The 24,299-nt window shown below is 40.1% G+C and overlaps 1 long non-coding RNA gene across 1 annotated transcript in view; it reads left to right on the plus strand.

The window, feature by feature from the left end:
* The first annotated feature begins 1,120 nt into the window (after nucleotides 1-1,120).
* LOC140684845 (uncharacterized) overlaps nucleotides 1,121-24,299 on the plus strand; it is a 58,351-nt gene continuing 35,172 nt past the window's right edge. The window contains exon 1 of the long non-coding RNA XR_012057721.1: nucleotides 1,121-1,462. This is a non-coding gene — a long non-coding RNA (uncharacterized lncRNA). The remainder of the gene's footprint in view (nucleotides 1,463-24,299) is intronic.

Genomic DNA, 24,299 nt, shown 5'->3' on the forward strand with positions numbered 1-24,299 from the left:
CCCTTTGGAAAGCTCCCTGCCCCGTTCCAGGCAGCAAGCTGGGTTTGGAGAGACTCCTCCTGAAACTGGCTAGAGCCACCCTGCTTGTTTGAGGGAGGATGGCACCCAGAGACAGAGCTGTGAGAAGAGGAACAGGCACAGGGAACTTGGCAGCAGCTTTCGTCTGGCACATCTGGGCTGGATGTGAGCTGTGTCCTCAGCTGCTCCCCAGCACAGGCTCTGTTGTGGCTGCCAGCCCTCACTGTCTCCTGCAGCATCACAGCCTGGCTCCTGGGCTGCAGCAACCCCCTGGACCCACCTCAGGCCCCAGAAACCCTCCTGCTGGACTGATGTTTGTGTGGAATATGGATCCAATCTCCAGGACAGGCTCTGAACTGTCTTTTTCATCCCTAGATATAATTAACATGGTTCAGCAGGTTAATTCCCATGCTTAAGCACGTTTATGTTGAGGATTAGGGTAAAGCAGATGCAGACACGTAGTTTTGCCATAATTGACTTCAGTGAGGTGAAGTATGTTTATGACTTCAGTGATCATGAGCGTAGAGAAAGTAGAAATTAAACTTCCGAAACCTCCAAGCAAAGTCAAGTCTTCTGTTTTGATAAGGACAATTGCTTGTTTGTAGTGACTTAAATTCTCAGCATTCCAAAAGGAAGCGAAACAACAACAAAAAAGAACAATTTAGGTAATTTTTTTAAAGCTGAGGAACCAAGTGTTTAAATTTGCCAGGATGAGTTTCCAGAACATCGTATGCAGGTACAAATCTAAGTTTTTGGAAGTCACTTCTTAGTATTCCAGAAAAGAGGACAAATAAGAGTTATATACTGTTTATATATGTTTTCTAAACTTTGAAAAAGTGAGTTACATTTTTGGGTCATAATTTTGCCAGGGAAGATCTATTTATTATCCAAGTGTGATGTCACTCAGCAGATACCCTGCTGGCTTCATTTGTGCTAAGCAGTTCTGCAAAAGCAGAGACAACTCTTTTCCTTTCCATCTGCCACTCAGTTAAATCCCTATTACGTTGGGTTTATATAAATTGCTGGTAAATTCTTTGTCATTACTTCAGATGGTAACTGTTCAGATTTCAAGATCCCTTTCGCCAAATTAACAGTCAGAGCTCATGCTGTTTTCAATTATTACAATTCATTCTATTTGCTTTGTAAAGAATGATTTTCTGCATTCCAGTGAGGCACCAAAAATAAGTTTTCCATCGAATCACTGGAATACCACTAGTGTTCTTCTGGTGGTGCCTGTATTGTGGGTACCTTTGGGCTCAGCAGTTTTCTCTTTGAAAGCCAACCCCTACTGAGCTCAGAGGGAGGAAGGTCTGAGCCTCAGTGAAACACAGAACAGCCTCCTCAGAAGAGCCTCAGAATTATCCCTGTGATTCCAGCACGGGCTAAACGAGTGGATTTTAGTACATCTGGCATCATACAGTGAAGATACTCACAAGAGTGAGTGGTAAAGGCCCTGGTGGCTCTTTTTGATTGCAGGATTTCATTGCCTGAGCTGCTCACTTTGCATCCATTGACTTGGGGAATAGGTGCCCTGTAGTAGCAGAATCTCAGGGGAAGGAGATTGGAGAACTTGCTTGTGGTATTTAATATCCTAATTTATGCAACAGATTTTGAGTTGCTGACATAGGAGTTCAGGCTTGGGCTTTCATTCCATTTATTTTGTTTGGTATTTTTTTGGCTGTAAAGGCTGCTTTGGCCCACTTGTGTTGCTTGCATGGAATTGAAATAGTAGTTAGAGTGGTGGGCAACAGTACAGCACCCACAGTCAGGAAATAGAAATGGGTCTAGAGCTGCCCTGACTATTTCTGTGTGCGTGGGAAGGGTGTGCAAGCCTAGGACAGGCTGCCTTGTGGTCAGTCGCTCACCCTCAGCGTGGTTCAAACCATCCACATGCAGGCTGTCAAGGGTGACACATTTATCCAACGCCTGGTGACAGATCCAGCACAGTCCTGAGCTGGCAGACGCACTGTTTGGACCAAATGTTCCAACACCAACGCGTTAGGCAAGGAGCCAGCAACTGTTTGTCATGCAAATATAAATAACTGATACCACAGCAGTGGTTTCTTGCTGCAGAAAATCTGCTTTCTGCTACAAGCAGAGTTCACTGGTTCTGTTTGAACTGTAGAGGTGGAAGGAATATGTATATATATATATTTTAAATTGCAAGGTAAAATGTCAGAGAGCAATTGTTAACGTGGTTAAAAACTCTGTGGTGTTTAAAAACTTATGCTGTGTATCCTTGGAGTCAGCTGGGACCGTTCTGTGTGTGCTTGAACAGTGTGGCAGGGTTTGAACCCCTCCCAGTGCCAGTGTGCAGGTTCCAGGGTAGTTTTAATCCTCTTATCTGTCAGACCTGTGATCACACAGGCAGGCAGAAGGCTGATCCCTGGAAATGAACCCTGGAGTCTGGCTGAGGTCCTTTCCCACTTTATTTCACAGGTACCTGCCCACTGCTGGCCAGCTGATGGTCCAGGAGAGCAGAGCTGCTCCTGTCTGCATCTCCTGTGTGCCCATGTGTGGGACAGGCACCACCTCCCCTGTCCTGGGTTAAAGAGAGCTGTGGCATTCCCAGGATACTGTGCTCAGACACAACCAGGAATGCATTTTTCCAGGGAACCTGCATTTCCAAGGTCTCCTCTTACAGCAGGCTGGATGTTTAGAGCCAGGCTACAAGGGAGAGGGAAGTTGTAAACTCAGCTAGCAACAGGTCTACTTGCACTATAACAGATTACTGCCAATGTGATACAGGATATTAAGGAGAGAATGAGCAACATCTTTTTGGTACAATCATTTAAAAAGGTATTTTTAATACTCTCTGATTAACACAGCTATTCTGTATTTGCTTTCCTTCTTTATAATAGTGGAAGACCTGATGATCTGAGGGCCTAGGCTGTAACTTTATCTGGTTTGGAACGCTGTTAGCAACTTATTGAACCAAGCAAAAACATTTTTGTGTAATATCTCTGCTTGTGATAAAAGTTAATAAAGTTACTGCCTCCCACTTTAAATCAGCTCTTCTATTCCTAATTCATTTGTGCTCCTGTCCTAATCAATAGAGGTACTGCTGCAGTGAAACTCAGCAGCTGTTAAAAACCAAGCCTGGTACAAAAAAGGCTCAGAACAAAACTGGAAATGCAAAACAAGATCTTTCTGGGAAGGAAATTGTCGCGACTGCCTGAAATTGAATTTGGATTGGTGCTCTCTAAGAGGAGCTTTATTCATCAGAAAGAGTTCATTTCTTGACTTTCACAGAAGCATCAAGAAGCAGATGAATTTCTCTTGGAATCTCTTCAGAATGCAAAGGGTGAAACCACAGATTCAAACCCTGCTTCTTAAATAACTTGTGTGCCTTTGGAGTGTGTGTGGCATAGCCAGAGTCACTGTTGCACTGTGGTGCCTTTGGAGACGAGGGATTGGGGATCTCTTTTCTCACTTTCTTGAAATATTTTTCCCAGTCTTGTTTTTTTTGTTTGTTTCTAAAATACACATGCTTCAGTGTCTGGGTAAGCTTGGTAAGTGTTTGATAATGAAAGCCCTGCCTCTGCTATCACAGAGCAGTCCCTTATCCTTCTCTTTTGCTGTAAACAAGGATAAATGGTTATGCTCCCTTAAAGCTGAAGTCTTATGTCAGTCACACCATATAAACGTGTTCTCTGTTTCCCTTGCATTAGTGTCAGGGAAGAAAATGACAGGACTGCTGATTTCCTTCATCCTTTTACTTGTTTCAAATCTTGGAGTCATGATACACAAGCAAACCCAGGACTATTTTATCCAGCCCAAAGCTGATGTGCAAAATGTAATTATCTTGGACAGGGACTTTTCTCTGCAACCTGCCTACTCAACACGTCAGCCCTTTGTTCTCTGGCAGTGTTAAAGCTGGTGTCTTATTTCACTTTATCTCTGCTATTGCTCTACATCTTTCACTCTACCTCCAATGTTTGTTTCTGCAATGCATGGCTCAGAAATGTAAAAGGTGTCCCATCATAAGCAAAAGCAACAGAAATGTATAGCAGTGAATAAACAAATTGTTATTTGGCACCCTTCTTAAAAGTTATTATCTCCCTGTCTTGGCTGTTCATTAAGACAGCTGCATAAAACATCTGTACTGGTCATCATTCACTGCCAGGATCCCGGCCACTGCAGCACAGCTGAACAGCCCATTGCACTAATCGAGGAGAGAGTTAGCAGCAATCATCCTGACAATAATGGTTTCATGGCCATCCCTCACTGGGAGGGAGGAGCTGCCAAATGTGCTGTGTGCATGTCCTAAATAACATCACCCAGGATTTCACAGCCTACAGCCCAGAAGGCATTCCGAAACATTAGTCCTGTTTTAAAGCTAATTATTGCATGGCAATCTAGCTCAATATTCAGTGCCATTATTGATGCAAAGCTAAAAGTTTAATTGCAGGACAGCTCTGAAAATTGGAGTCCTGCTGGGTTCCTCTCCAGGTATGTATTTTATTGTTGTATGCTGGATATTTGCTGTGTTTACAAAATATGCAGACATTTATCAAAAAGATCTCATGGTGCTTTGTGCAGCAGGGATTGCAGGCATACAAGCAATATTTAACCCAATGAGTAAAATCATCCCCCCCCCCCCCCTTTTATGGTCTGTCACTATCACAATTTTAAAAGTGTGAATCTCTTTTGAGTCCCCCCAGTAAATTGGCAAAATGAGAACTTTAACAATAATTTCTATTAAGCTGTGAAACTTGGTGCTGCATTGGAATTCAGATATGTATTTTATGATGGAGACACTTCAACAAATGGATTTAAAAATGTGATTGCTGGTCATGAAATCAAAAGCTGAATATTTTCTTATTCATGGGCAAATTTTCTGTGGAGGGGAGGTGCAGAAGGAGTGCTGCCAGTGTTCTTTGGAAATACAACTGGTTTTCCACAAATGCACTTAATTTAAATTATTTTTTTAAATTTTTGACACACTTTTGGACTGATTGTTTTCTAAAGTCTCATACTGAAGGAAGACTTTGTGTTTTAGAAAGCCACAAGAACAGTATCTGAAATTCACAGAAAAAAATACTTTGGCCTTGAATAATGTCCCTAAGAATGCAGTGAAATTTTCTCATGAAAAGCTTTATCGCAAACAAATGACTCACAAGTTTTAGTGTCATGTATTTGGATATCCTGAAATGAATAAGTTCATTATGCATTACTGGATATGTTAAAAGCAGTAAATAAAAGTGTTACCCTCCTACCTATACAATATTTCTTTTTCTTCCATCTTTGATGGATTCAAACTGGCAATGAGTAGGGTTAGATGGGATGTTGGGAATGAGGAATTGTTCCCTGGCAGGGTGGGCAGGCCCTGGCCCAGGTGCCCAGAGCAGCTGTGGTTGCCCCTGGATCCCTGGCAGAATTTTTTTGTTTTCAATTGTAGTTTCCTATGGGATGTGTTTGGGCAAAAACAAAGGAACTGGTAAAACAATAATCAGCATAACTGCACAGATGTGCTGCTGATGGCAGGAGGGTATGGAAGGAAGCAGCACAGGTGTTTACACAACCCCACACTTGCTGGTTGTGGCAGGAAGTTTCTTGAAATGTGCAAATATTTATGATAGTTCTTAGTTTATAAGATTTATTCCCCAGTCCTGAGGTGTCCCAAGATAATTCTATCTCTCGAATAAAACATTTCAGTGTGCCCACATTGATTTCTAAAGTACTTACTGATTAGAGCACAAACATTTACAGTAAATAAGTTATCTGTGAATTCAAGTAGGGGTTTTGTCTTTAAACAGCTTGTGCTTTTAACACATTTCTTCTCAAGCCATAATTATCCAGTAAGTCATTTCATGATTCTTATTCCCAAGACAAGCAGTGCACTGTAACATTTCACGTTGGAGGAGTCAGGAGCAGGCTGGTGATCAGTGCTGGGGTCCCAGGAGGGAGCCCTGCTCTGCAGTGATTGATGTGACTGATGGGCAGCTGAAGCCCTGGAGTGCCTTCATCCTCCTGAGACACAGGGCAAGCTCCAGAGCTGATGCTCTGTGGGCTACTCCTCATTTCATGTGTTAGTCTGAGAAGGGGTCAGGCACTGGTGAGTTATCTAACAAATTTAACTGTAGTGCTCTGTGCCTTTGGGGGAAGGGAACTCCTTTTATTTTCAGCACTCCTTGTGCAATGGAACAAGCTGGAAGATTGGAAGTGCCTTCAGAGGAGCCCATCCTTATCCTTGCTGTTCTACACAAGGAAACATTTGTGTGGGGAACCAAACCTCACTCTATTGCAAAGCCTGATGCTGTCCCATAAGATATGGAGAAATCAGGAAATGTTTACCTAAAGAAAGTGATTCCCCCTGTGTAAACAATATGTAAAAACTAGCAGAAAGTGATGTTGTTTAAGCGAGCACACTTTTAACTTTAATAGCTTGAATAGTGCATAATTTAAGAGTATTAAGCTTCTTTTCATATACATATACTCATATATATTAATATAAACATATAAACATTAATATTTATTTATATTACATATTTATGTAAATATATATATTTACATAAATATAAATATATAATATAATATATATAAATATATACACAGATATATACCGATATATGTTTGTCAATCACAGATATGTGTGAGTGTGTGCACCTATACATAATACAAAATTAAACATATACATAATTAAAAATATAAAATGTGTTGATTAATCTAATTAGGTTACAGAGATCAGTATCTTTAGAAGGTGGAGGTTCCATGAAATAAATGTCATTTCTCCTCTAACTGGCTGCAATTTTCACAACTCTTTCTTAATTTATGTTGCTGTTCATAACAGCTAGAACTCAATACCACAGAACATTAGAGGCAGAACACCAGATGTTTGAAGTGACCTTCCTTCTTTTACCTGCTTCTACATTTATTTATATTTTATGCAGTGCATGTGCTCAAAATTAAGTTTGTTACAAGATTTTTGCTTGGGCAAATGTCTTCTTTTTAAAGAATGAAGGGCAGAAGTGTTTCTTTTATGGTGCTGCCCATAGATCAATTGCACTTTGGACCCCAAAGATTCTCTTTACTAACATCATAATATAAGAATCCAATTGTACTTTTGATGAGTGGGATCAAATCTATTTAATATTGTTCATATCTTAATGAAAGTTTAAAAGTGAACTATGAAAACTACATGGTCCTTTTGCTTGAGACAAGTGATAAACATGAACCTGATATCAGAAGGAAAAAATTGCAGAGGAATTGTACACCTTCAGATAAAGTAGTTTCTGTGCAGAGGATCCCATTCCCATTCCTTTAATTCAGGAATAAGTTCTTTTCATAACAAGGCAGGAGGGTTACATGCACTTTTCCAAATAAACTCTGTATTGGAATTCATTATTAGTAGTGAGGCAGTAAAACAATATTGTGTGGAATCCCAGAAACAAATAAAAATGCTCTATTTTATTACAGATTCCTTTAGCATTTTTTTCCCTCCTAGGCTAAGCTTTTTTTGATTGACTCCCTTACTGAGCTCAGATTTTGTTTGATGCATTTTTGTCTTTGTCATTAAGACAAGCACAGGTGCTAGCTGTGAGACCCATGCTAGAGCTGATACCCTGAACACTCCCGTAGTAATTCAGAAAAGGGGCTGTTCTGCTTTCTGCCTCAATATTGTTGCAGTCCAGTGTGTCCAAAACAAAGAGCATATTCCTGTCATGGTAATTACCAGAGATAGACATAAGTGCTTCTGATAATTAAAATAGGTTTTTCTGTATACCTCTTACAGAGAACCAACGTTAAATACATTGGGGTTTTTCTATATATTGTGTTAGATTTAGAGTCCTGTGATCTCAGTGGAGAAATTCCCATTTTCTTTACTGGATTTTAGATGTAGCCTCTCATAAGAAAGTCTCCTGCAATTTTTTCTTCTCTAAATTATTGTGTGTGAGCCTTATTCCTTTGGGAAAATGAATGAAGAAATGTCTCTTCCTTTTGCCATACACTGTAACACAGACTTTATTTACCTCTTCATCTGTTTAGCAAATAATTTACCTGATACTGTTCAGAGTGGAAAAAAATTGCTTTTTATGGCAATTAATATTATTCAGCTTGAATACATTAAAGGTATGTAGTGGGGCTTTTTAGGCTTCTATACAAAATGTCTCTATTTCAATTTCAAGTGATAAAAATTCTATTTTCTGTTAGAGCTTACTGTGTATGTGTACAAATTACAATTCTACTTTCAGCAAATGGAGTATAATTGTTATTTACTTGTTAGGATTTAAGTATAAATATATATAGATAAAAAACTTATTTTATAATTTTCTACTTTTTTCCCTTCATGTTTCCTCTCTGAGACGTCTATCAACCCTCTCATATTTTATCATAATTATGCCTGTAGATCAAATGGTTGAGAGCTGTGATGTTGCAGAGACTTGAGGAATGTGCCCAGTCGATAGCAGTGGAGCTTGCACATAAACAGACAGTAAAACAGGTGATAAAGCACAATCTGTTTGCTCAGTGCTGTTGATAGCTTGATCAGGATGTGAAGGGAAATATTTCATATTGGTTTGGTCTCCTGTTTAACAGAATTTAGAACAAATCTTTCCACAAAAAGGAAAGGCTTATCTTTCTCATTCAATCATGTTTGATGTGTGTTCTAAGGCAATTAAACAAGGGAGATCCACATAGCCTGAAAGTACCTGAAGCTGCAAATGTTTGTGTTTGAACAACAGTGAGTGATGCAGGTTTGATGTTCAGAGCACCTGAACACCAGCATGTAACAAAAAGGTTGTATTTTCCTTGAAATTCTGCTAAGCTGTTCAGAATCTGGTGGAAATCTGGTTTTGTAATAAGGCAGTTGCAGCTTTTTAAGACAGAGAAATTGTCAATAGGATCAGTGGATCATTAAAATCCACTTTAAAGGCTTGGATTTTGTTGTAGTTGGTGGCTCCTTGTGTTGGACCCAGTATAATTCAGTTTTCTGTGTAAATTTTATGCTGTGTACAGGAGACTGCATTCTCCTGCATCCTCCTGCTGCCACTGAGTACAAGGCACCACGGAGGATTTGCTGAATCATAAATTTTTAACAAGCACAAGGGATTTAAGGTGATGCTTGCTCTGGTTGCATCCCGCCTGTGTCAAAGCAGGCTGGCTGAACTTTATGCACTGTCCAAGCAGAGAACTTCTTTATCTCAGCTCTGTTTGCCACCAAATCTAAATCCTGAGTCAGGAGTAAACACTAAAATGTTTATCAAGAAGCAGCCTGGAATATTGTTTGGAATGTACACAACATGCTGTGAGCTAATGCAGTGTAGAAGTTCAGAGATGTGCTGTGGCTGGAGGGGAACAAGTATTACATTATTATAAATTATATTTCCTTCCTCTAGAGAGATCCAGCGGCCAGCTGAGCAGGATAGCAGTAGTTCTGTACCATTAATGGCAGTTTCATCATGATTAGGAAAAATTCAAGGGTGAAACTGCTGTTATTAGACTGATCCCAGAACTGAGCAAGAGAACAGCGGGAGGGAGGACTGATGTTCCCTGTTGGTGTGATTCTCCTTTCCTTTGGCATGGCAAAGGACTGTTTATGGCTTTATGCAGAGAAAATGAGAGAGCAGTGTAAAAAGATAATGGAAATCACATTTCCAAGCTTCCAAAAAAAAGAGGTCTTGTGTCAACTGAACTGTGTCAATAAAGGCAAGTTTGGAGACCTGTAGAGATAAGGAAAGAACTGGAAGTGTAGCTGCTTTGGGTCTCCACAGATCCAAGCAGGAGAAGTGTGATAAACATGGATATCTCAAGGCTGCTGCTGCTGCAGTTTCCATGGTGGGAAGGCATAATCTCTGCTGAACATATTTGCAAACAATTCCAGAGGACCTGGCTGGATTTGTTTTGTTTTAGCTGGACCCTTACACTGGTCTGCTTCATCTCTTTAAGAGTCAGCCTGTTCTGCTTCAGAATCCTCAAGATTTTCAGGATTTATTTAGGTACAAGGTGACAGTGAAATGCCAGTGCCTGTTCCATTCAGTTAATGAAGTGCACTTTTGATATAGAACCTGTTAAGCCATTCAAGTTAGAGCAGAAGAATGAAGCACAGGAGAAAGTGGAAAACTCTAAAGAAAAAAAATTATCAAAGCACTAATGAGAAACATGATTTGTTATTCTTTTCAAGGGCATTATCACAAAATTGGTGGCATTTGGATGAGCATATTTCATATATGTATGTGTAATACCAGACCCCCATCACAGTTTTTCTATTCATCTCTAGAATTGTCTTTATATTTTCCACAAGTTCCCTCTTATGCCACAGAGCTGCTATCACTCAGTGTTAATGAGAACAAAAAACAGCAATAATTCTATTTGAAACTCCTTATACCCCAAACAAGTGATTGGATATTTAGCTTGAGAGCTGTGTGTGCTCAGCCTTTATAACTAGGGCATCTTTTTAGATACTTATTATTGTTTTAGATTTCATACATGTTTGAAAAGCCCTTGTGACTAAGTGTATCGTTAAAGGAATAAACACAATCTTCAATCATAGAAAATATTTTCCCCAAGTTTTATAGATACTCTAGCACTCAAATTCTATCAGATCTTTGTTTTCTCAGACATGAAGGGCTGACAAGAGCCCTGTGAATGAAAAGAAACAAGTTTCTGGTCCCTGCCCCAAGTGATCCTTCCTGATATTTTTGCAAATTTGCAAACTGTAGTAGGAGAAAAAGACAAACCTAAAAGTAGATAACCTTGTCTGAAAGTAATTTCTCCTCTCTTCTTCCAGTCAGTCAGGATGATTAGATCTGTGGGGGCTTGTGGGGAAGCCCAGGGATCCCCTTGAAGTCCCTGTGTGAGGAGTGGTGGCTGTTGGACTCCAAGTGCTGCCCCACCTCCCAGCAAGAGACACTGTGCAGCTGGGGAAGGAGAACAGCAGGAGCTGAGCCTGGCACTGCTTGATTTTTTGGTATTTTTTGAACTGTTAGTCTGTCTTTTCAGTTAAAAGTTTAGGAAGAGCTTCCTGCTGGGGTGCTGCAGGCAGGGTGAGCAGGGTTCTCTCAGCTTTGGCCAGATGTTCCACAGCAGCTGTCCAGCACTGTCCTACCCTGACACCACGGATGGGTCCATGCCAGGCTTCCCTCAGCTTGCCTTCCTACCCACAGCACCCCTATGGCTGTGACAGCTCCATCACACCCTCCCAGCTCTCTGCACTGGGTCAGGACCCCAAAGCTCTGACGTTTTAGGGCCCCACTGAGGCTCTAAGTGGGCCAGAGGGGCTCTTGTTGTAGGGTCTCTAAAACATCTCCTATTCCAGGCAGTGATTTGTGTAGAACCCTGGTGTGAACCATGGCTGACATGCTGAAGATGAAAGCTTCACTGCAAAACAAACCCTGGAAGTGAAGAGCTGCTCTTGTGTTTGATCTTGGTGCTCAGCCACAGCTCTAAATGTCCTCTCCATGAACTGTAGCACCCTGCCTGCATTGTTTCTGGCTTTTTAGCTTTATTCCAGCCATGGCTACCTGTGGTGGTAGCAGCAATCTTTCCATCTCATGTGTGTTCAGCTGCCATGTTACAAAAGATTGTTTATCTGCATATAAAAGCTCTGCATGTGTGTATTAGGTTTAGACATGTATATGTGTGGGCATAAAAATGCAAAGGGCAGAAAACCAGAAAGAAGCCCATGCAGAGAAGTGAAGGTTAAGATAATTTTTTGTGTTTTCCTCTTCTTTTATGCTCCCCCAGCATGAGGAAGGTTTAAACTTGATTTCTCCCTGTACCGGGTAAATCCTACAGCATACAGCAAGTGAAATAAAACTAACGTTGGAGCCTAACTAACCAAAACCCTCTCTTGCAAACAAACTGCAATTTGAGGAAATTGAATGTAGGGAGAGTTTTCTACAGTTTCTTTCCTCCTTCACGTGCCTGTGACTTTAGGAGCATAAATGCATTTTGTAGCTAGCATCCATCAGAGAAAGCAGAATGCTGCTTTGTGTTCAGAGAATCACAGAATGAGCTGGGTTGGAAGGGACCCTCAAAATCTTTTTCTACCCCTGCCATGGCAGGGACACCTCCCACTGTCCCAGGCTGCTCCAGCCCCAGTGTCCAGCCTGGCCTTGGGCACTGCCAGGGATCCAGGGGCAGCCACAGCTGCTCTGGGCACCTGGGCCAGGGCCTGCCCACCCTGCCAGGGAACAATTCCTCATTCCCAACATCCCATCCAGCCCTGCCCTGGGGCACCGGGAGCCATTCTCCCTTGTCATGTCACTCCAGACCTTTGTAAATTGTCTCTCTCCACCTTCCTTGTTCCTTCAGGTACTGGAAGGCCACAATGCAAGAATATGTAGAAACTCTACTTAAAGCTGTCATTTGAGAAGCAGAGAAATATTCCTCAGAAATGTGAAGCAAAGGCTTTTAAGTGGGAGTTGCATCATTATCTGCTATTTTTTTGTTTTGTATTCTGTTGTTCTTTTAAGGTGAACTGAAATCAAGCAAATATTTACATGCTGTTCTTATTGCTTGGTGATCAGCAACAACATTGTTTTTATCTTTAATGCTGCAACTCTGTTAAAATTCAAATTTTGATGGATTACTAATTTTCTATGTCTTGCTTTTGAAAAGCTGTGCATACCCACATATTAATGTACCTTAACTAAGCATTTAGCTTTTATAGTGACATGCAGGATACTGAGGATTCTGTAGGGCCACTGGTTTCCATACTGAATATATCCAAAATACCTCTGGAATGTGGGGCTGGATATTGTAACTTCAGTTTCAGTGGAAGAGCCTCTGAGCCAGCTTGTACGTGGCAGTAGTGGGTTTCTAGATGGTTCCTCCTTCATACTTAAACTTGAAGTACAATATAGATCTGTAAATCAGAGTGAACTATTTGAATTTAGGTAATCTGAGGTGAAAGGGGAAAAACTATTGTCAAAATATAAATGATCTAACCTGCCTTTAGCATCTTTAGAAAAGAGCTGTCAGTGAGAATGTTACTGCCTAACAATGAAATCCTAATTTTCCTTTCTTTCATCAGCCTGCTCTCCTTTCAGTTTTTTTGCCTTTCTAGCAATTGATTTTGCTAGAGGAACAAACTTCATGCTACTCAGCTTGCCAACTTTAATGTATTTTTTTCTTCCATTACTGTTTTTACCTGGGGTCCTCCACAATGGTTTAAGAGAAAAAGTTACATGGTCTTTCTTATTTAGAAAAACAGCCTGAAAGTGAATGGCTTTTAGTAATTTATTTTTCTGCAGTGTTTAAGAGCATGTTGCATTTTCCTACAGTAACTCAGCAAAGACACTGGAAAAGGAAGTTGTCACTTATGATCTCACACCATGTGTGTTTGTATACCTTGACTGAAGCTAAAATAGCTTCTAAAGTAGGGAGATGTAGCACTCAAAGATATTAAAGGAAGGAAAGCAGAATTTATTACTATTTCCTCAGTACAGGACCATTCCTTGGGACCAAAGTGCATCAGCTTCTCCTCTGAACTAGAAAAACAAAAATATGGGGACGTTGCCCATGCAAGAGCTTAAAGGGAAATCTGGGAAGAGAAAGTAAGTGCCCAAGTCATTGGAAAAAATGTGGGTTCAGAATCAGGCAGAAAACAGCCATTGCTCATGAGATTAAAAAAAATATATATTTTGACTGCACTGAGCAATAATTAAGAATCTATGGCAGGCAGTGCTTGGAATTTAAAATAAACTTATCAAACAAATTCAATATGAAACTTAAAATCAAGTTTTGATTGAAGTTGGAGCTGAAGAAACCTTTATTTCATGAGAAAGGGAAGGAGAGACTTTCTGGCCTAGGACAGTTAAAAAAACCTGCTATCCATGGCTGGCTATTGATGTCTATTGATTAGATATCAATAATAATTTATTAAACTGCAGAGGGTATCCACTTCACAGAAAAAATAGTTAAACTGGTAGAAGAGCACGCAAGGATTTAATTGCAATTTCCTTGTGCTGGTACAAGCCACTGACCAAATTTTCAAATGCCAGTGGACACCAAACACTGAAACCCAGGCAGTTCTGCAGTAAAAACTCAACCACAGTTGTAATTGAAGCTAAGTTGTGAAATGTTGTGGAAATGTTTCAAGAGAGCCAGACACTGAAACACAGAAATTTGATTAACAATCCTATTTTAGCTCTTCATTTTCAATGCCTCTTTCTTACAAACATTTACCATTTTCTTGTTTTCAAGGAAGATCTAAATGTATACAAGTTATAAATTGTGTATAATCCATACTCCTACAGGGTTTTTAAACTTAATCATAAATGGCTGCTTTTGGGCTTTCCATTGGCAGTCTGAGATCTTTAAAAGAATCAGTAATAAAACACAATCTGTTACAATATGTTCTAGAAACAGGGCTGGCTACAGGGCCAATTTCATTTTAGTGGCAGAGAATTTTAGGAATAACTCACTGGCTAAGTTGCAGCCATCTTCAGCATTTATGATGTATGCTTGATTTGAAATCTTCATTACAGGGTAGTGGATAACCCCCAAATTTATTCTTGCTCTTAATAAAATCTGGAAGAATGTCAGATTATATGATAAATTAATATTAGTATAATGGTAATACACGGGGACATTTTAGTTTGGTTTTGTTTTCTGGTTTTGGGTTTTTTTTGGCTTGTGGTATGAAATTTTAAAATATATTTTATTTATTTTATTAATATTTTATGATCTGACTCAGATTTCATCATTCTTAAAAGAAACAACAAACAAACAAGTGAAAAACCCCACCTGATCTTGCTATTTTGAAAGAGAAGGGAAAGAAATGGGAATTTGTATGTATCAGAGTGGGTGGGTGGTGGAATAAATCTAAAAAAAAAACACCACAGCAATTAGAGACCTTTCCTTGGCTACTTTGATTGGGATTACAGGTTCACAGAGTTTATCGTTTGCAAGTACAGGATAATGCATGAGCTTTTTGCTTTATTTTAGAAGTGGAATATCATGGTAAATTTTATATAACCTTCTGTGACTTGGCATCCAATTATTATTTCCAAACCACACTGACCCAGCTGAAAGCTGTGCTGCCACTCATTTCATTTGATTCTAGTCAATATTCACAGGTTTAAGACAAAAAGCACCAGATCAATCTTTGTAGACAGCTGTTCTTGGCCAGGTTGGCTTTACTCTTCCCACTGTGTCCTGTTTGTGTATTTGACATGCACTTTATGAATTTTGGGACACAAGATGCTGCTCAGTCTGTTGCATCCTGTTCTAGGAAATTCTGGAACTTCTTCCTGTTCTGCTTCATTCTTCTCCAGAACAGAATTTCATCTGAGCCCCCAGTAAAATGGTAGGAACTGCTCCTCAGCATTCCAAGGAGCCAGAGCATCTGAAATGTACAGATTTACAAAGAAGCAGCAGTTCATTGATGGGCAGTGTTTAAAAGTTTCCCAGTACTCCTCAGAAACGTGCCCTCAACACTTGGGACTGTCTGCTCTAGCAGTAAAACTTTGCCAAATCTGGACTTGATAAAGCATCCCTTTATTCCTATTGATTCCAGAGTCCTTCCAGCTATTCCACAGAAGGCATTTGGTTGGTTTTTAAGTTTCCACATTTCCCTTTCCTTAATGCTCTGCTGTCCCTTTGGTGCAGGGCAAGCTGAACCTTCCAATATTGAACCTCTTTCCCTTTCAAACAGTGCTCTGCTGCTGCTAAAGCTCCTCCAGAGCAGGAGCTACACCTGGGCTGAAGCTGTGAGCTGAGCTGGGCATGGGAACAGTCACTGCTGTATTGAGGATGGGTGAATAAAGCAGCACATGGACTCCAAAGACTCAGAAGGCAAAAGACAAGCTGTCGGAACTCAAAATGTCCCTCAGACATTTTTGGATGTTCCGGGCCCAGGTCAGAAGCATTTGAGACCCTGGCAGGCAGCTGGAAACAGCTGTGATTTTGGGTTTGAACCATGGAATGATTTACCAACCTTGCAGGAAGAACAAGCAGTCACAAAAGTTTAGATATTATAGCAGAAGTAGTCACAAAGTAGAGGGAAGAATTTTTGAGTGCTGTACAGGGGGGTTTTGGTTTTGTACATGGGGGTCAGAAGTTTTGAGACGGAGGGATTTGGGCCTGCCCTGTCCTCCCTCTTTCTTCTTCCTTACCTCCATGTTCTTAGTGATGTTGGCACTCACAGATTGGTTTAGAGTAGAAAAGCACCATTTAATATAGGTAATAGGCATTGGGAAAAACTATAAACATGTAACACGTAATGTACCATATAAAAGACAGCAGCAGCCCTGGGCGGGGAGAGAAGAAGCAGTCGGGAGTCAGAGAGGATGTCAGGGTGTGTGTGTGCCTCTGCCTGAGCTGTGAGCAAACCTCAGCAGCCAGAGAAGAAAATCTTTTAGATAACTTGCAATAAACTACCTTGAGACTGAACAACAGAGACTGCTGAGCCTTTCTTTGGAAGCACGGGTTGGAGGAGAGACTTTTCCACCACATGGAGCCACCCCTGACCTAGGGGTGAGCTCTGGCAACAATCTTTACTAGAAACCGCACATTCTTTTTCTAGACAGTTACCATAAAGGTGCACCTGATTGGTCTTTAATGAACACCCCTCACATGGCTAATTAGGAACAACACCCCTCTTGAAAACATCATACAAGTAACAAAAAGTTCAGAACATCAGCTGCAGGATTGTTTTAATTCTTCCTCTGAACTTTCTCAAAACTTCCCAGAGGAATATCTTGGAAAGTTTATCTGACTTTCTTCTCTGTCCAGTTCTCAGCATCCACAAGGAACTACTCCAATAAAGCTTATTCAAAACTCTCCCAGGCTAATTTGGCTTTTATGAGCCCTAAGCAATGAAAGTGAAAAACAGCTAAATAGTGTTTAACTCGATATTCCATCTCTGTGGAGGAGTGATGGACATCTCAGTGAGCCTTGAGCAGCTTCTCCATTTTTCCTGTCCATTTGTTTTTCAAATGAAATGCAGAGTCTCACACCCCTCAATGTTTTTCTGGGAGCTCCCATGCAGAGCCACTGGAACTGTCTTGACTTCAGAGCTCAGCTCAGACCCCACTAATGTCAATTATTATTCTTCCCTTTTGCAAATAGTCCATGTAGATATGATTTAATGATTGCATTTCTCTCAGGGTACACCTTCAAACTTAGGAGAATGAGTGAGCCAGGAAATAACTTGGGGTTTTAATTATTAATTAAGAAAAAACAGTTTGATTTAAGACAAATTACCATGATTCCCCCAAGGGAAGTCCACAGAAGAAGGGAAGAGGCCATTGTGTACTGATGAAATTAGGTCAGAACACACCCGCATATTCTCTATTTTCCATCCAGGTTTGACTGGCATTAAATGATAATGCACAGATGGAAGAATCCCATGCAAGAGGTCACTCAGTAATTTATTAGTTTTGTTGGGGTTTTTTTTGGCCAAGTTGACTGCAAATCCATCAAAATCTCTTGTTGTTAGAACTGCTAATGGGTTCCTAATTAGAAATTAGCCAGCCATATTAATAATATATAATGTTTCTTAACTCTGTCATCCAAGAGGATTAAACTGTTAACAGCCTTACTGCCAGGCTGATTCATGGTGATTTAAGAATATAATTTTACATACAATTTAGCCTTTTGCCTCATCATGACCAAATACTTTTGAGGTGAGTTGTAGCAATTTGTGTCAATTAATTCTACACCAACCTGTTTTAATGTCCCAACCTGAATATTTAAGAATTTCACAGTATTGGTGGTGGTACTGTTTGTTGAATAGCAATGTTTGTATGGATCTACTTATTTCAGTAAGAAAAAAATGTTGCTTATTTGGCATTTCTGAAGTAGAGAAATAAGTTGCCTTCATCAGGAGATGTGAAATTAGTAAGGCTGCTCATTTTGGTTGGTTGATTTAGTTTGGTCAATAGAAAATAATGTCTTGCTGTGAAAAGTCTAAATTAATTCAAGGTGATTACAGTAAATAGAGTATTACTAGGATAAAAAAATAGAGATATTTCTTGCTTTCATATTGTTCTTGAGGCCTCTGTAGGTTTGTTTTATTCTTTACTCCATTTGAGACAGCAGAAATGGACACAGAGAAAATTAAGAAATTGGTTGGAAAGTTATTGACTTGTGTCTACTTCATTGGAGCAGTGTATTGTTATATGAGTGAGATTACAGTTAGTGCTACTGTTGGGTTTGTAAATATAAATCAAACAGAAAGAGGCGAGAGCATCAGGCAGACTGGAGTCAAGTTTGGAGGTAGGAGGGCAGGGAAATTTCCATGCCTTTTCTGGTTCTGCAGAAGATAAACAGCAAACATCTAAACTTTTGATACAACTTGTGGACTCATTATTTATGTCCCAGGTGACCTTGGGATCTGTCTGAGTCCTGAAGAGCAGGAATTTGCAAAGTCCCATGGCACACACAAATCCAAATCCCTGCTATCAAATACTCAGGTGTCCCAGGCAGCTCCAGCAGAGTCCCTTGGTTCAGTCCAGGCTGGAGATCAGGGATGGCCACTTTGCAAAAGCCACTGGAAATATTTCAAGACCTTTTAGCCAGGACATTTCAGAAAATATACAGTTAGAACCAAATTATGTGTTTACTAATGAACAGCATGCACAAAGTTGTCAAAGTTGGATATCATACAGAATACTTTGCAAATCATTGAGAATTTCAGAATTGGACTCTGATGATTTTTTAAAAAAATCTCTTTCTTAAAGCAGTGAGGTGTTCAAATTATGTGTGCTACGTAGAACCTCACATGATGAGGATACTTTGGTATATTTTTTTGATTTTTCTTTTTTAAAAAAGTGGTATTAATCAAGATAATGGTGGGACTCGGTGTTCTGAAAGATTCTTTCCAACCTAAATGATTCTTGTGTTTCTAAGACATGGCAAAAGAGGGAAATACTTTCATTTAAGGGATTGATGCTCATCGCTTCTTTGTACCCTGATATTTTCAAAAAGCCACTTGCTTCAAAGTATCAGACAGCTGAGGAATTGATTTAGACTTGTAGGTGAGTTGAGAAAAAGGAATGTGTGTGCTGTGGTCAATATTTTAGCTTTAATGGGAATTTGAGTATTCCAAAGCTCACTCAGACATTTAATGGGCATTTTAGGCTTCACTAAGGCCCAAAGTAATGTTCTCTAATTCTTGCAAATAAATATTTTAAGGTTTCTCTTTTCTAATGTGAGTGCTCAGATAATTGAGGCAAAGTGTTGGTGTTTAATAATTGCAATTAATTTTAATTGTAAATGTACATTTCCAGAGGAAAAATTACCCAGAGCACCTTTGCAATGTTTTCAGATGTGAACAGTAAATCCTGAAAGTGCCTAAAGCATTAAAAGCAAACAACAACAAAGGTCCCATAATTGTTGATTTAGGCTACATTAAAATTGAATAAACTCTTAATAAGTAAAAAATAAGCTAAAGTGAGGACTCATTAATCTCATTTTAAGTAACTAGAAGCAAAGTAAGTATGTATGGAGTTTTGGCAAAGGTACTGGTGAGTTTTTTGTTGGCAGAGGAATGCACAGACTGTGGTGGAACATTGCCTGAGAATTGCAGGAGTGCCTCATACAGAGGTGCTGATTCATGCAGTACAGCAGACTGCTTATTGAGACTTATTAGGGGTGGTTGGAGGGTCCTAATTAGTGTTCTGTGCTTGCTCCTGTGACGACACCTGAAGGTCAAAAAAAAAAAAAAATAGGAAAACAAATTAAATTAACTGAAAGATGCAGGGACATTTCTGCATATTCCTTTTCAGCAAGCAGGTCCTTTTAAAGCAGTAATTTGTATGACTGAAGATGGGGACACAGTGGTTTTGCTCTTTAAATATGGGTTTATACAACTTTGCCATTAGGGAGTTGGCAATATGCTGAAAATTTAAGCTTTTTTTTTTTTTTTGTGTAATATTCACTGAAAAAAAAGTGCTGCTTTTTGGGTTATGGGGGTTTTAACCAAAGATCTGCAGTCTTGCTGGAAATAACAGGATTTTGTGTGAAGAGGCCAAGTTGCTGTGGTTTAGAGGTAACCTCAAATTAATATTAGGAGGTTGTGTTGGGATAATAGGAAATGATGTTTTTATTTGAAACTACAAATCTCTCTCTCTGGGAGTGGTTGTGCTGAAGTGTTTCTTGGCAAATTTGAAAAAAACCCTCATCATTAATTTTGCTTTTGAGGATCTTAATGACTTAATGGTAAAGCTTAATGAAAACCCCAGTATATAATAACTCTTCCCTTTTCTCTAATATATACGCATTTATGGTTACAGTGGTCATTCTTAAAAGTTCTAAGCAGGGGTTCTACTGGGGAATGTTCAAATGTCTAACAGAAATAGCTGAATTTGAAATGGCTTAGACTGAAATTCAGTGTTGTGGAATAAGCCTTATCCTGTTTGCTGAGGAAACCAGTAGAATTTGTGTCATATTTTTTCCCTACCTGCCTGCAGGCAGAGCTTTGGTCAGATCACTTCTGCTTGGTTTATGCCACAAATAATTCAATGGAATCCCCAGAAACTCTTCCAATGGTCATTGTTTTGGTATCAGAAACAACACAGACATAAAAACCCCCACCAAAACAAGCAAAAAACTCCAAAGCAACCAAACAAGCCCTAGAGGAAAAAAAAGTGAAAAAGAAGGTGGAATATAGAAGGTGTATTCTGGAATTACCCCCGAAGCTGTGGTTCTGTTTCCAGGATACACTCTCAGCATGTGAACACGAACTCCGCTGCATTTTTAGCCCAACCTTGCAGAAGCTCTCTGCAGCCAGACGATGCTATCAGCACAGGTGTGAATGTGACACTTCAAATGAGAGGAGCTGGTACTTCTCATGATCTGTTTGTTTGCAACATTTTACAGTGTTAAAGCAAACTGTGTTAATTCCTAGTTTACAAATTGAGGAGGCCTTCATCTTCCCTGGATCCATGGTGAAATTCTCATTTTAGCTCCTAAGTGGAGCCAAATAAGACAAGCACAGCTCAGTTAAATATGAATGCAACTAAAAGCAAAAGCAAAAACTACTGTGAGATACTTCTTTTTTTATGACTTATCCCTTTTAAGTCTCTGCATAATCTGAGACAATTCTGAAAACTGCTAAAGGACCTGGAAGGAACAGATGAATACATTTATGGATGGCCCTTTCAGCTGGAATTACTGAGTATGGATTAATTCTAGCAAATATATTTTAATTAAAAAAAATAATCCAGAAACAAGTTTGATTGCTACTATTGACTTTGGAGAGCCCTGACTGAGAAGCTTTGCTGCATTTCTTTGTTGGCCTGACAAATAAAACAATTCACTGGCAGAAGACAGAGCCTTGCTGCAGCAGAAAAGAGCAACTTCAGGAAGAGTGTGATGCAAATTAAAGGGATGATCTACCATTGCTTTGTTCTTACAAAACCTGAGGGTTTTTTTCCTGAGAGCCAACAATATTTCTGTCTCCCCATACACACCTGAGTCAACTTCAGACAGCACAAAGTAATTTTAAGTAGTCTGTATTCCTTCTATTCTAAGAATTATCTGCCACTTGCCAAGAAAACACAGCTGGTCATGGAACAGTAGTCAAGAAGTTGGTCTGGAGGAAATAATGCCATTTTTTTTAGGCAATTATCACCCTTCAGAAGCTCTGAAGGTTTGAGCCCCAGCTTTGAATTGCAGTTGCAGTAACAGCTACTGCAGATCCTGTGCTGAGCCCCTGCACAGAGAGATATGTGCTCACAGGTTTATCTGCTCTTCTAAGGTGGCAGGGCACCATAATACCAAATGAAATTGTGGCCACAGTCCCTGTCCAGACTTGCGTGGTTGTCAACTTTTCCAAGAAAGGGCAGCAGCCAAGATGAAAGGATGCTGAATGATCAGGTCCAGCTCCTGGACCAGAACATTTTAGATTAAGAGTCACCCAGTCTGTAGATTTCAATTTGGAATACAGTAAGAAGCTGTATTTTAGTTTGATTTCTGCAATATTGTTCATTGTCCTGATCCATTCTTCATCTTCTCCAGTATTCCCAAAAACATCATCTTCTCAATCTTCTGGTTTGCTCTTACCCAGCAGCACTGTGAGTTTCTGAGATGTCCTTGAAAGACTGGATTTCTGGTTTTTTTCCTCCTGCAACAGAAATTCCCTCCTCCTCATCTCCCCCTTTACATCCCCTTGCAGGGTCATTTGCTGTTCCCTGGTGTACTGGAAGAAATGCCACTACGAGCTTGCAGAGAATTTTTATTTTTTTATGAGTCTTTCAAATCCTTCACCTCTCTCTTGACCTAGTAGCTTGTCAGCTTCCCCTCATCTTCCTTCTCTTTTATAGAATCTTTGCCACCATTCATTTGGAAAGAAAAGTAAGTTCCTGGAGTTAGAAACCTGTTTGAAGTGTAAGAAATCTGCCTGCCCTTATACAAACCCATGTTAGCATATCAGCACAAGCACACTCAGCTTGGTCACTGGCTAAATGCCCTCAAAGGTGGTGAAACAGGAGGCAAAAAGGAAAAAAAACCCTAAACTTCTGCACAGACTTAATATTACCATGGAAGGGAGAATTTTGTGTGTTTGTACATTATTCTATGTGCAATGGACCCCAGGAAATGGATCTCACAGACAGGCTTAATATAAATAGACTCAAAAATGTGAGGGAATGTTTTTGAAACAGAGAGAGAGAGAGGCAGGAGTTAAAGACCTTCAGGAATATATTACTTATCTCCTGCAGGACTCCTGACATGCATGTTATTCCCAGGAAATGTCCTGTCCCATTCCATACCCAGTGTGGCAGCCCCAGCCCTGGGCTGGGCAGGAACACTGCCAGCTGCCCTGGCACAGGCTCAGGGCTGGCTGCAGCCACTGCTGTGCCCTCCCAGCTCAGCTCTGCGGGCTGTGGGACGGCTTAGGGCACCCTGTGAAACCCCCAGAAATGTGTGGGTGGGAATGCAGTGGGGAAGAAAGCTGCTCCTGTGGGAATGCAGTGGGCAAAGGCTGCTGTGGGGTTCCCAGGTCAGATTGTATCCAGGTAGGAATACTTGGCTCCTCCCCTGAGCAGAGCATCTCCTCATGGGATGATGGAATTTTCTCAGCCATGCAGGGACACTCAGTGGCCATGAACAGAAGAGATCTCCTGGAGGGAGGATGGGCTGTGGGAGAGATAAAGGGAACTGCCCAATGGACAGAAGAGAACTGTCCCAGCTCTGACAGATGGGAAATAGAACACACACTCAGCTAAACCTGAGCAATGTTCCCAGCAGATGCCCTGCATTTGTACCAGGCTCTGAGTGCAGACTTTGGGCACACAAGCCCTGCAGAGCAGGAGGGTTTTCCTTGGATTCTCTCTCTTTGTCCAGGCTGGGCTCCTGGGACAGCCCTGCTTTTGCTGGGCTGTGATAACAACCTATGAGTTATATCCCAGTGTTAGAGGTCTGTCAATAAAACTGCTTTTACTGCAATCTCTTCTCTGAAAGAAACATGTTGAATTTAGAGTTGGACTTTTTACTATCGTTGCTGTTTTTAAAAACAATAATAATAATAATAGAATTATTTTGGTGAGAGTAATCCTTGATCTTTTGATGAAGATTTTAAGACCAGGATAGATGTCACTGGAAGGAAGTTAAATCCAAAAGGTGGATCCTCATCCACAGCAGGGCTCTGCCTGAATTTCTGCCCCATCTCAGTCCCTGATTTTCCTCCTTGGAGATGGAGAGAAAGAGCCTCTGGTCCCAAGAAGAAATGCCATCTTTGTCCTCCAGCTTACAAATTAAACACAAGCCTGCTCTTTCCAGGCTTCCTTGAGGAGTTACTAGGGAGAGATGAGTTGCTCCAGGAAGAAATTGAAAAAATTTCCATTTTCTGCAATTTTTGTTTCAGAAATTTTTATTTTCTGTTCTTGTTGCCCTTCACTGGTTTGGTTGCAGATGAAAGTGTAATATAAATGCATCCAGTGCTGTGCTCAATGGGAGTGTCACTGAAAATACAGCAGGGCGGGTGACCAGCTGTGAAAGTTCTTGCTCTGATGTTTTCAAATGTTTTGATTTCTGTGAAAAGCTGTGTCTTATATTTCAATATTTCAATTGACAGCATTTGGCATTTCAGCAGGATAAACTCAATTTCTACAAGGTAAAGCCTATCCCTGATCTTGCTTTGAAGTGCTTGTAAAACCAGTTGTCTTACTGTACACATGGTGAGTAGTCAAAAAGTAAATATTTCTTTAAGTGACCTAGTAATTATCTACAAAACATCTGCTAAATTTCATGCAGTTTGAAACATTTTGTGAAATTTCATGACCTACTAATTAGCTACAAACATCTGCTAAATTTAATCTCATTTAAAGTCTTTTCTGAAACAATGTTTTAATAAAAACTCTGCCTTTTTGTGCTGTTTTTATCATATTCTT

This window comes from Taeniopygia guttata, chromosome 11 (assembly GCF_048771995.1).
Source record: "Taeniopygia guttata chromosome 11, bTaeGut7.mat, whole genome shotgun sequence".
Taxonomy (NCBI): Eukaryota; Metazoa; Chordata; class Aves; order Passeriformes; family Estrildidae; genus Taeniopygia; species Taeniopygia guttata.